The following is a 13,245-nucleotide window of genomic DNA, read 5'->3' as shown; positions in this document are numbered from 1 at the left end:
TATATATATATATATATATACAACTTTCATGTGGTGGGTTTAAAAGATGTGAACAGAAAATGAAGAGTTGTGATTTTATTAAGAGTTGTGACTTTGATAAAAATAAATTGTGATTTTTATGAAAATTTGCAACTTTTATGAATGATGGTGACCTTTCCGAAAGATTGCGACTTTTATAAGAGTTGTGACTTTTATGAAAGGTGGTGACCCTTACGAAAGATGCGACTTATATGAAGAGTTGCAACTTTTATGAAAAGTTGAAACTTTTATGAAATGTTGCGACTATTATGAAAAATTGCGTGTTTTATGAAAAGTTGCGACTTTTATAAATGGTGGTGACCTTTCCGCTAGTTAAAAACTTTTTTCACACTACCCTTTGTTTTTCTATAAATTGAGGGATTTACTCTCATGTTAATAAAATAATTTTTCTACTCTTCTTATACTATTTGATGTAGTATTCAAAGTGTACTTCACTAACAAGTAAAATTGAACGAATTTTTCTGTCAGATCAAAATGTAACAAGTAAAATTGAATGATGGGAGAATTAGGAGAACAAAAGTTAAGGAATTAAGTATTGTCAAAATATATGGTAGAAAAAATTGAAAAATACTTTCTCCGTTCCTATTTACATGTTGTCTTAACCAAAAACAGATATAACTAATATTTATCATTTTACAAAATCAATGCATAAATAACTATAATTTTTTCTATTTTATCCTTAAAAGTTATCTGCCTAGAAATATACATGTGACCAACATGGAAAAACCAAGTAAATAATTCATGTCTATTAATCAAATTAGTTAATTACTCAAAATAAATAATGTCATGTTCATTGATGTAAAACTTGACTTTACGAATTACTTAACAAGGGTATAATGGTACATACGAGATGTATGTTGACGATACGAACCCGAATGACCATAATGCCCTCCATGACCAACAGGTCTAGAAGAACTATGCCCAATATAATCAGTCGCGACAACTTATATCACAGAATAAATGTGTCTGTTAGCCTAAGAGTGACAACCTTTTTATAAGTAACCTTGCCACTTAGGAGGAGCACTACCCAAATGACCTGAATGATGAGCTCTCTTGACCTCACGTCGATTCATATCTGACACGTTTGCAACATTTACCACTTTCTGAAATGAAACACGAGAAGCGGTAACCTAAGAAACCCCCATATAATGAATCAATATATTTAGACCCTTAATTATAAACCCTGTCACTCTCTCATTCTTGATGGAAAGTATCATCAAAGCGTGCCAAGCCCAAGCTTGCAATTTAACCTTATACTCTTCGATGGACATGCCATCTTGCTGCAAACTCTAGAACTCGGCGCTTTTTCTTTCCATCTCATTACGTGGAACTAACATACCTAGAAACATGGTAGATGATGTGATCCATGACCTACTATTAATGTAATCCCTCCATCATTGCTTGGTAAGGCCAATCATCACTCAACTGGAACATCGTGTAGTCAATTCATGAGACTCAACTAATCTAGGTTATGCAATATCCCATTACAGATAATTATATATTGATATGCATCCTAATTCAAGTCACCCGTATAGGTGAAAGGATTCACAATCTTGAACCTTATGAACAGTTTTTGCTTATAAATGATCATGGAAGGTATATAAGCGAAATGTGATGCAACACCAAGCAATACCATGTTATCTAGTTGAGGAGCTATGATAGAAGAGTTTGAGAGTGTGGATCAACTATTTGATGTTGAGTCTGACTCCAAAACGAGTGAATGAGCTATCAGAGGTAACATACAATATTCCCGACAAAGCCATCCCTCATAGGAGTCCTAGCATATGAACTAAGGTATCTTGAAGCATTAATGTGGTAATAAAGTGGGGCGAAGCCTGAGTTGGTCCATATTCCTCAACTGACCTTGGTCATGCAAATTTGTGAAGAGTTATTTGCCACAACATTTGTCATTTCGAGCTTTCTTCTAAAGGTTTCTATTTTCTTAAGACCTCTATACGATTGCGTAAGGGCAATATATGCAGATTTGTTTCTTTTCTTCAAATCAATTATTCTTTCTGAAGAATAATCCGAGTTACTAATCTAATATATTCAAGAATAAGAGTTACTTTATCATCATTTACACATAGATGGTTTTCCTATACTACTCGTTTTTGTTTCTGCCTTTACCAACAATGGTGTAGCTCTTTCTGCTCATTCACAATTACATATGTGCTTCTAAAATTTCTGGATCTTTTTATATCAAACTTGGAAAGTTATTAAATATATTTCTTTATAAGTTCTTTTATAGTTACCTTTTTTTAAAAAAAAATTCTATATATTTACTTGTCATGTTCTTTTGTCATGTATTTGATCATTTAGCTCTATTAAATAAGTTCCTTTTTTTGTTTATTAAGTTACTCTTTAGAAAAATTATATGGTAAGAGTATTAAAAAACTTAATGATTAAGAAGTCTTAAAATAATGGTAAGAACTATTTAAGAAAATTAATAACTAAATAGTCCTAAAACATATGGTAAGACGTTTTAAGCGAACTAATAATTAAATTCTAATGGTTAGAAGTTTTGAGAGAACTAATAATTAATGTCCTGATTTTAAGTTATTTTTTATATATTTATCAAACACTTTCAGAAGTCAAAAATTGACTTGAAGAAAGATTTGACCATCTATTAAGTCAATCCAAATGAAATGCCCTCTCAGGAGTGATATTTTTTTTTACCTTCAATCTTGAATATAATTTCTAGTTGCTTGTTTTATTAGCTCCTAATTGAAAAAAAAGTATTTAGACTGTTTCACTTGTTTTTAACCCTATTTTATAATTTAACTAATTTATTTGCAATCACAAAAATTTTGATAATCAAAATTTGTTTCTAATTATTTTACATTTTTATTAAATATAGATATTCACAATACTAGTCATTTAAAGGATAATAAGAAGTATAAGTAGCTTTTACTTTAAGTGAGCCAAGAAGAATGTTAGCAATAAATAATGGTCATTTCAGTTAAACAACTCTAAGCCTATTTTAGATCATGTTTCATTCACTGCTCTTTTTTCAAGTTAGGTTGTAATCAATGAAGTGTCAAAATTGTGATGTACATTAAAAATTCACCAAGTTAATACTTAAATAATAAATAATATTTTAAGATAATATTTTTCTACGTTGTTTGTTTGAGCTGATGGAAAAAATCACTTATTTCGATAAAATAATAAGATAATATATTTTTAGAAAATCCTTATATAAATATATTGTCCCATTAATATTATAAATTAATTATTATTCAAAAATGCAAATCTATCAAAGTGAATGATTTTATTGTGTATCGTTTATTGTTAAACTCTAAATCTTGTTGAAGTTCATCTCTACATTTTCTTATTACATCAAACAGTTTCATTTTTGACATTTCAAACTGCATCATAAAAATGTGAAGAGTTCTAGATGCGATAAATGTTTTTTACGCAGATAGTTCAAATGTATTATTTCATCTTCAACTTCACTATTAACATTATTTTGTATGGTATCACAATTTCTTCTATGTTTTGAATCACTGATCATGTAACATTTTCACATGGATAATTCAACAGATTATTGACGTTTGTTTTGTGTCGATAATCTAAAACATTAATTATGACATGAAGTAAATGAAAGACGTTTTCATAACTGGGTTAATTCAAAATCATTGAGATTTTATCCTCTAAAGTAGGGGTGTCAAAAATGAACCCAAACATATATAACTCGCTCAAACCGCCCAGAATTTTAAGAGTTAGGCTCAAGATAATTTGTATTGGATTCAATCTCAATTCATTCAAGTATAACCCATTTTAAGAGAATCCTCAATTAAGCCCAACTCAATATCCAATATTAATCTGTTTTAAAACTCTTTACTAAGATATGTTCCTATAGTAAAGGTGTGAATTATTATCTGTTTCACCATTTTAGGATTTATCTATCTAACTTTTACTTTTTTTAAAAAAAAGAATCTTGAGCAGAAATCTGAAATGTGATTATAAAGTTAAATATTATGATGTTAAAATTATTGACGTTAGTCGCGTAAAATTGGGCGAATCAAGACCCAATTCGTTTTTTTAGCACATTTGAGCCCAACCCCATCGGAGTCCAAAGTAAATTTGGTTGGGTCAAGACCCGATCTGATTTCTATCTCAACCCATTATAATATCTCCAATTTTAACCCAACCCGCTCATTTGACACCCCTACTCCGAACAAATTTGCAGTGTCGAAAATAATTTTGTTTTTGTCTAATGTTGAATGTTTGTTGTTCTATATGGAATTGAAAATTTGATAGCAAACCTCTATTTATCCAATATCACAAGGTTGAACCAGAAAACACTCTTTAAATTAATAAGTATTAATTTATTGATTAAATAATATCTCTACAAAATAATAATATTTCATGATCCCAACTATATTAATATTACTAGGTTTTACTGTATGATTATAATTTGAAAGATTACATACGAGGAAAATATTTGCAGTAACCTCTCAAGAAAATGTTGTACTAATCATTTAATATTATTTATTTCCTTTTAATCTATATGATATTTTTTTTATATTTTTTGCAAAATTAATATTGTTAACTTTCAAAGCTAAATTAGATTATGATCATAAAATATTTTCAGATAATAAATTAACTCGATAAAAAACTATAGAAAAAATACTAAAAAATTATTTTATTTTTCATATCAATGAAAAAATATATCTTCTAATATTAGTATAAATAAAAAAAAAAAAGCAACATCCATTTAGAAATGGTTGGTGATAAAATCCTATTCTATAACACAAAAAAAAACTCTTAACAATTTATGCTAAGAAGCATTTACATGTTAGAATCCAATAGAAATTCCAATAAGTTCTTTCCTATAAGGTAAATATGATTTTCTTGTATTCTTATCACCTTCTTTATTTCCTACATAATAAGTTGACTACTCAGAAGCCGCCGCCATCGATGAACCCTTCTCTCCTCCACTGGTTTTCGCCGCTTGAAAGTTATCAACCTTAAAATATACATTTTCCCAACATGAAAAAACTAAGCAAATAATTCATGTCTATTAATCAAATTATTTAATCACTCAAAATAAATTAATTCATATTTATTGATTCAAAACATGACTTTAAGAATTACTAAATAAGGGTACAATAGTAAATATTATACGTATGCTGATGATAGGAACCTGAATGACCATAATTCCCTCCACGACCTACGGGTCTCGAAGAACTATGCCAAATATAATCAGAGCGCAACAACAGTATCGCAACAATGGGTCTGTTAGACTAAGAGTGACAACCTTTTCCTGAGTAACCTCGAGTCATAGGAGGAGCACTACCCAAATGACCTGAATGATGAGCCCTTTGTCCTCACGCTACTCAAATCCCTCACATCGAATCATATCCAACACTATTGCTACTCAAATACCTCACATCGAATCATATCCAACACTATTGCAACATTTACCACTTTCTGAAATGAAACACGAGAAGCGGTAACCTAAGAAACCCCACCTTAATTACAAACCCTCTCACTTTCTCAGTCTCGATGTACAGTATCATCAAAGGGTGCCTAAATGAGGCATGCAATTCAACCTCATACTCTGCGATTGACATGCCATCTTGCTGCAAACTCTAGAACTCGACCCTCTTTCTCTCCCTCTCATTGCGTGGAACAAACTTATCTAGAAACATGGTAGAGGAAGAGATCCACCTGAACTACTATTAATATAATCCCTCCATCACTGCTTGGTAAGGCTAGTAATCACTCATCTAGAACATCGTGTAATCAATTCCATGAGACTCAACTAAACTAGGTTATGCAATCTCCTGTTACAGGTAATTATAAATTCATATGCATCCTCATTCAACTCACCCGTATAGGTTAAAGCATTTACAATCTTGAACCTTTTAAACAATTTTTTCTTATAAATGATCATGGAACGCATATAAGCCAAATGTGATGCAACACCTTGCAATACCATGTTATCGAATCGAGGAGCTATAATAGTAGAGTTTGAGAACGTGGAGCAACTATTTTATCTTGAGTCCTACTCCAAAACGAGTGTGTGAGTCATTCGAGGTTATAGACAATGTTCGCGAGGGACCCATCCCTCGTAGGAGTCCTAGCATATGAACCAAGGTATCTTAAAGCATTAAGGTGGTAATAAGTGGGACAAAGCCATAGTTGGTCCATATTCCTCAACATGATCTTGTACATGCAAATTTTGGAACAGCTATTTGCCACAACATTTGTCATTTCGAGCTTTCTTTTAAAGGTTTCTATCTCCTAAAGACATTTAATTTGTACAATTCTGTAAGGGTAATATATGCAGATTTATTTCTTTTTTCTTCAAATGATTATTCTTTCAAAAGAATTATATGAGCTACTAATCTTATATTCCAGAATGAGAGTTTGTTTATCATCATTTACACATTGATTATTTTGTTATACTACACCTTATGCTTCTGCCTATACCAATAAATGTATAAATGTTTCTGCCCATTCACAATCACACATGTGTTTCTAAAATTTCTGGAGTTTTTCTTTATCAAACTTGGAAAGTTGTTAAATATATTTTTTTATAAATTCTTTTGTAGTTGCCTTTTTTTAAAACTTTTTATATATATTTACTTGTCTTATTCTTTTGTCATGTATTACATCATTTAGCTCTATTAAATAAGTTCCCTTTTTTGTTTATAAAATTTCCTTCTCTTTTTAACTTTTTTTATTTCATATAATATGATGGAAGTGATAAATGTACATAAATAGAAAAATTATATGGTAATATGGTAAGAGAAATAGATAAATTATATGGTAAGAGTATAAAAAACTTATTGATTAAGTGATCTTAAAATATGTGGCAAGAACTATTTAAGAAAATTAATTACTAAATAGTCCTAAATCATATGGTAAGACTTTTTAAGAGAACTTATTCTTAAGGAGTCCAATCGTTAGAAGTTTTGAGAGAACTAATAATTTAAGTCTTAAAATGGAGTAGATGGTAAAAGTTTACTTTTTTACTTATTCCTAAATTATTTTTGACTTATTTTATGTTACCTTTTTATATTTATCAAACATTTTCAAAAGTCAAAAATTGAGTTAAAGATAGATTTGACCAACTAGTAAGTCTATCCAAATTAAACGCCCTCTCCGGAGTACTGTCTTTTTTTTTTACGTTCAATCTTGAATATAATTTCTATTTGCTTGTATTATTAGCTCCTAATTGGAAAAAAAGGTTTAGACTATTTCACTTGTTTTTAGCCCAATTTTATAAATTTTAACTAATTTATTTGCAGTCATAATTTTTTTGATGATAAAAATTTGTTTCTAATTATTTTACATTTTTATTAAAAATAGATATTCACAATATTTGTCCTTTTAAAGCTTAAAACCTAATAACTAATCATTTCCTCCTTACCCGTGGTCATACTAATAAGAAGATACTATATGATTTAAAAGTAGTATCAATATTGATAAAAGTAATAAATAAGAATAACGAGGAGTATAAGTAGATTTTACTTTAAGTGAGTCAAGAATGAATGTTAGCAATAAATGTTGACACCCAATTTGACCCGTCCATGATAGGAGTTAACTTTCGAGCTTCTTAAATTCCAAACGATTCAAAATAATTGACTTTATAAAATTCAGAATATTTTCTCAAGTTATTTTAAATGGTTTAGTCACCTTCTACGATTTTTAAATAATATGTATGCTTAGTATATCTTATAACTATCCGAAAATCAACTCATGAAGATTTTCATTGTTTTAATAAGTATATTGTTAAATTAGTTTAGTTAAATTATGGTTATAATTTTTGAATCATTAGTTTACGCTCAAACTAATTATTTATTTTTGTTAAGATTAAAAAGCTCGTAAGTTAATTATATCAATTCGTCTTATTTAATCAGTAGTCGAGCTTATCCTATGATCGAGCTTTGCTACATTTTTAATTTCTAATTGTTTATAATTTAAATATATATGGTCGAAACCTAGTTAAATTGTATACAAGTTTAAGTTTGGGGACATTTATCCCATTTTGTTGGGCTTTTTCCAGCAGCCCAAATCCGAACCGGCCCAAACTCTTTAATTCTCATACAATACCATCAACAAACTCATTCCAATACAATTGGACTAACCCAATATTCCCAATCCATTTGTTTCAATTACCAGAGGCCCATCAGCCCACAATTCAATAATCCAACAAATATCCAATACAATCCAACCCGTGTTCTTCTCCTTCTTCAGCAAAATGACTCGCAAGCAACGCGACAAAACCAGAAAATCGTGCAACTCCAATTCTCATCAGACGCAAAACCAGCAAACATCGCGTGCTCTCCTTATCCTCTCGTACAGGCGTACTCGAACAAAGCAGGTGTCTCAATCTTGTCGCTCGCTCGTCCTTACTCATAATCGGACGGCCTTCTGTTGAGAATTCGTACGAATTCCAGCTCTCTCGACCTTATCCGTTAAGAGTTCTGAATTGTGAGGCATTCCCACATCGTTTTCCCCCTCAATTTCAACCCAGAAGTTGCCCTATATAAACCCTCTTATTCACTGTTTAGGAGAGGATTTTCCAGAGACCAAAGAGTACCATAAAATTTTGGGAATTCTTGGTACCATAGTTCAAAATTTTAAAGAGTTTTGTGGCTTTCGAGTTGAAGAGGTGGAGTCGTCTTCACTCGTCGTTTTGGTTCTGCTGCCCAGAACCAGGTAATCTTCTTGCCCTTTCTCAGTTTCATCCCTCTGTTGCATTGTAGAGTTGATATTTGTTTAGTATTGTTATTTTTCTTTTTAGATTCAATATGATTAGTGGTGTGAATGACACTGAAAGTCTTCTTAAAGTTAAGTTAAATTCTGAAGGAGTTCAAATGTTTTGCTCTACTGATGGTTATTTTCCATGTAAAAGTGATTCTTTTATTTCGTCAAATCCATAAAATCCATACATGTGCTTCCACTTACTATTATCTCTATTCTGTTAGAAATTTGTGCTATAGTTGTTGTTTTCTGCCTTAAGTTGTTATGTTCTGTATTAAGATTATCACCTCGCCTTTTGTCAAAGCCTGATTTCTCGTATCTGTTTTATAAATACTAGGTTGTGCAACTGCTGTTTTGTTGTATTAAGGTGAAAATTTGTTGTTGGGTTGCTTTCTTATTGTCTTCAAAACATTTTGATTTCTATTGATATAAAAAGTGTCTTTAGTTCCTACGTTAGCTTCTTGATCCATAGTTGTGCATACCTTAGCAATATTACATAACCATGTTTTTTTTTCCCCAGACTTTCGCATTTGATTTCTCTAAGTTGCTGGTTTCTTCCCTTTCTGTTAGATTTTGACTTAAAATGCTTCAGGATATGCATGCCGTTTTAATATTCGATAGTATGATTTGTTGTTGTTTTATAAGGGTTAGTCTCAGAAACCTCTTTATTTTGTTAAGTTGCCTGTTCTATGCCATCTATACTTGCTTTGTATAGTTTCTGTTCTGCGTTGATTCCTATTGTAGATGCTTAGTTTTGTTATGAGTTATAAATAACAACTCACTGGTTTGAAAACTTTAAATATGTAAGTTGGGTAATTGGATTTGAAACTATAGTTTTAATATTTTATTTCTTGTCTTAATAGTTTCTTAAATACCTGTGATTTGCTCTTCATAGTTTAGTTTTCTTAATCGTGTCGGAAATGGATAAGAAGCCTCTTGTTTGTTCTTATGTTAGATATTATTCTCTTTTAGGTCTAGTAGATTAGTTTTCTTTAAATTGCGCTGTGTAAATGCAAATTATCTCAAGGTTTCTTTGCTTCTCAAATAGATGTTGGTCTCATTTTGATTTTAAATGTGAGCTCATTTAATAGTTCATTTCCATTTTGTGTCTTAAACTGTTTATTTGAGATGTGTTGTCTAGTTTTGAATGTTCATTGGCTTTCTCTCTGTAAAGCTTCATGAAGTAGTCTTTTGCTATAGCTATCTTTTAAAGACTAGTTTGAGTTTGGATATAGTGGTTTAGCCTTCTTTGCTTTGAAAATCTGCCCGATTCTCCATATTATCATATTTGAGAACTATGAATTACTAATAGTCATATGATCTGTTATTTCGGTCTATTCGACAACAAGTTAACTCACCATGTTTCCTTTGGAATCCTTTTAGAACTTGTGGATTTGTTGTCAAAAATTAGAATGTCATATCGTGCATATATATTGATTTGAAAGAAAGGAAGCACTGTTTTTTTTTCTTATTTATTTATTAGATTTGCTATTTGCTTATAATGACTAATATGGTTTTGATGTACTGTTAATTTTAATATGAATGGATGCTTTAAATTTTGCACATTTTACGGTCCTTGTAGGCATATTAAATTACTAGCTTAGATTAATATTATTTCTGACTGATTATAATTCTTATCTCCTCTTTCTTTTGCGCATGAACACTCTTTCGTTGAGTTTATCAAGACTCCCCTCCTTGCATTCCTTTCTCTTTGAGTCAACCTCCTTTAAGCCGATTGAAGGGAAACCAATATTATTGGGTTAGACACCCAAAAGTACAGCAACAACAGCTCCAACTAGCTCAAATGAGGAGCAAAATTGGGTTAAAACCCATACTTAACGAGGCAGTAGTACTAGCCTTGAAAAGGCTGAAATTTGATAATTTTTTGGACTCCCCAAAAGTCCAATAAGTGCAGCAGTTTACAGCAGCAAAATTGGGGCTAAAAGTTAGGCGAAAAGCCTAATTTTCTCTTTATATTGTTTATTCTTATATTGTTCGATTTAGTTTCTGGTTTTCTCATATCATTTTGTGTTGTATTCGTTAACCTTCTTCTTAACTTAGATAAATCTTTGGAGGGATTTTTATTTCGTATTATGTCGCTTCTTTACCTCAAAAATTTCCAAAACTCATTTTAAGTTAGGTATGTTAAGCTTATAGAATAACTTGAGGACTTTTCATGTTCTTTCATAGTTATTGAAAAGCTTTGAATCCATGTTTACGAGTTTGAATTAACTATTTAGTTCAAATTTTTGAATAGGATAAAATTGTTAAGTTTCTTAAACTAAATTAGTATCTAATTTTTCTTATAACTTTGTATGAATGACTTGAAGATCTTTAATATCCTTTCATAGTTGTTGAACAAAGTCTTGTAATCCATGTTTATGTGTTGAATTATTTGTATGGTTTAAAATATGACTATGGATAAAAGTTTTAAGTCTTAGGATTATTCTTGAGATCTTGCAAAATATCAAGAGATTTTCATCTAAGTTTTCAACAAGAATTTTTTGAGTAATTTGAAATAAATAAATAAGATTTTTCAACTATTCTTAAGTTTTTCTTAAAAAATTAGCCAACATTAAAATCCGTCGGTCAACCGCGTGTTAGCGGATTCTCTAGGGTGCTTAAACCCTTCCTTAGAGAATTAATTGAACCCTTACTAGACTCTGGTTTTTTTTTAAAAAAAAATATTTTCTATAAACGGTATATTTTTATGGTTTTCTTAATTTTTTCTAAAAGATTCAGTGGCAACTCCCTAAATTACTTATTTTTTCAAAATATTACAAATTGGCCAAAGTTGCGAAGTCGGCTTCGAAACCCTTCAGTTTTCAAAATCGGATGTAACAATAAATAATGGTCATTTCATTTAAACAACTCTATGCCTATATTAGATCATGTTCCATGCACTGCTCTTTTCCCAAGTAAGTTTGTAATCAATAAACTATCAAAATTGTGATGTACAGTAAAACTTCACCAAGTTAATATTAAATAAATTAGTAATATTTTTCTTCGATCTCGATTTGAGCTGATGAAAAAACCCAGTTATTACAATAAAATGATGAGATAATATATTTTTAGAAAACCCTTATATAAAATATATGATCCCATTAATATTATAAAATTAATAATTATTTAAAAATGTAAATATATCTAAGTGAATGATTTTATTGTGTACATTTCTTGTTCAACTCTAAATCTTGTTGAAGTTCTTCTCTACATTTTCTTATTACATCAAAAAGTTTCATCCTTGTTTTTTCGAACTGCATCATAAAATTGCGAAAAGTTCTAGATGTGATAATTGTTTTTTATACATAAATGGTTTCAAAGGTATTGTTTCATCTTCAACTTGACTATTAACATTATTTTTTATTGTATCCACAATTTATTCTAAGGTCTGAATATCTGATCATATGTCATTTTCACCTGGATAATTCAACAAGTTATTGACGTCCATTTTACCGCGATAATCGAGAACATTAATTATGACATTAAGTAAATGAATAACGTTTTCACAAGTGTGTTCATTCTAAATCATTAAGATTTCATCCTCCGAACTAGGGGTTTCAGAAATGAACCCAAACATACATAACCTACCCAACCCCTCAGAATTTTAAGGGTTGGGCTCAAGAAAATTTGAATTGGATTAGATCTCAACCCATTCAAGCCATCCATTTTAAGAGAATCCTCAATTGAGCCCAATTCTTTTTCCAATTTCAACATGTTTTAAAAATCTTTACTAAGATATGTTCCTATAATAAAGGTATGAATTATTATCTATTTAACAATTTTAGAATTTATCTATCCAATTGTTATTTTTTAAAAATGGAATCTTGAGAGAAAATTCGAATAGTGATTATTAAAGTTAAATATCACTATGTTAAAATTATTGAGATTAATCTGGTCAAATTGGGTTGTCAAGACCCAACCCGCTTTTAGTTTATTTGAACCCAACCCCATTTCAGTCAAAAGTAAATCTAAACGGTTCAAGACCCAACCTGATTTCGATCTCAATCTAACCCGCCCAACCCATTTGAACCCCTATTTCGCACAAATTTTGCGGTGTCGAAAATAATTTGCTTCTGTATTTGTCTTGTTGAATATTTGTTGTTCAAGCTGAGATTGCAGACTTGATAGCATCCAGAACATTAATTGTCTGGATTAGTTTTTTCGACTTTATAGTCTTCTAATATCTTTCAATAAAATATGTTGCGGTGATATGACTTGAAATCTCTATTTATCCTAGTATCACATGGTTGAACCTCAAAACACTCTTTAAATTAATAAATAAAAATTTATTGATTAAATAATATCTCCACAAAATAATAATATTTCATGATCCCAACTATATTAATATGGCGAGGTTTTGTTGTATGATTATAATTCGAAAGATTACGTACGAGGAAAATATTGCAGTGACCTCTCAAGAAAATGTTGTACTAATGATTCAAATATTATTTATTTCCTTTTAATTTATATGATTTATTTTTTAAA

This window comes from Solanum pennellii, chromosome 12 (genome assembly GCF_001406875.1).
Source record: "Solanum pennellii chromosome 12, SPENNV200".
Taxonomy (NCBI): Eukaryota; Viridiplantae; Streptophyta; class Magnoliopsida; order Solanales; family Solanaceae; genus Solanum; species Solanum pennellii.
Note: the sequence above shows the minus strand (reverse complement) of the source record.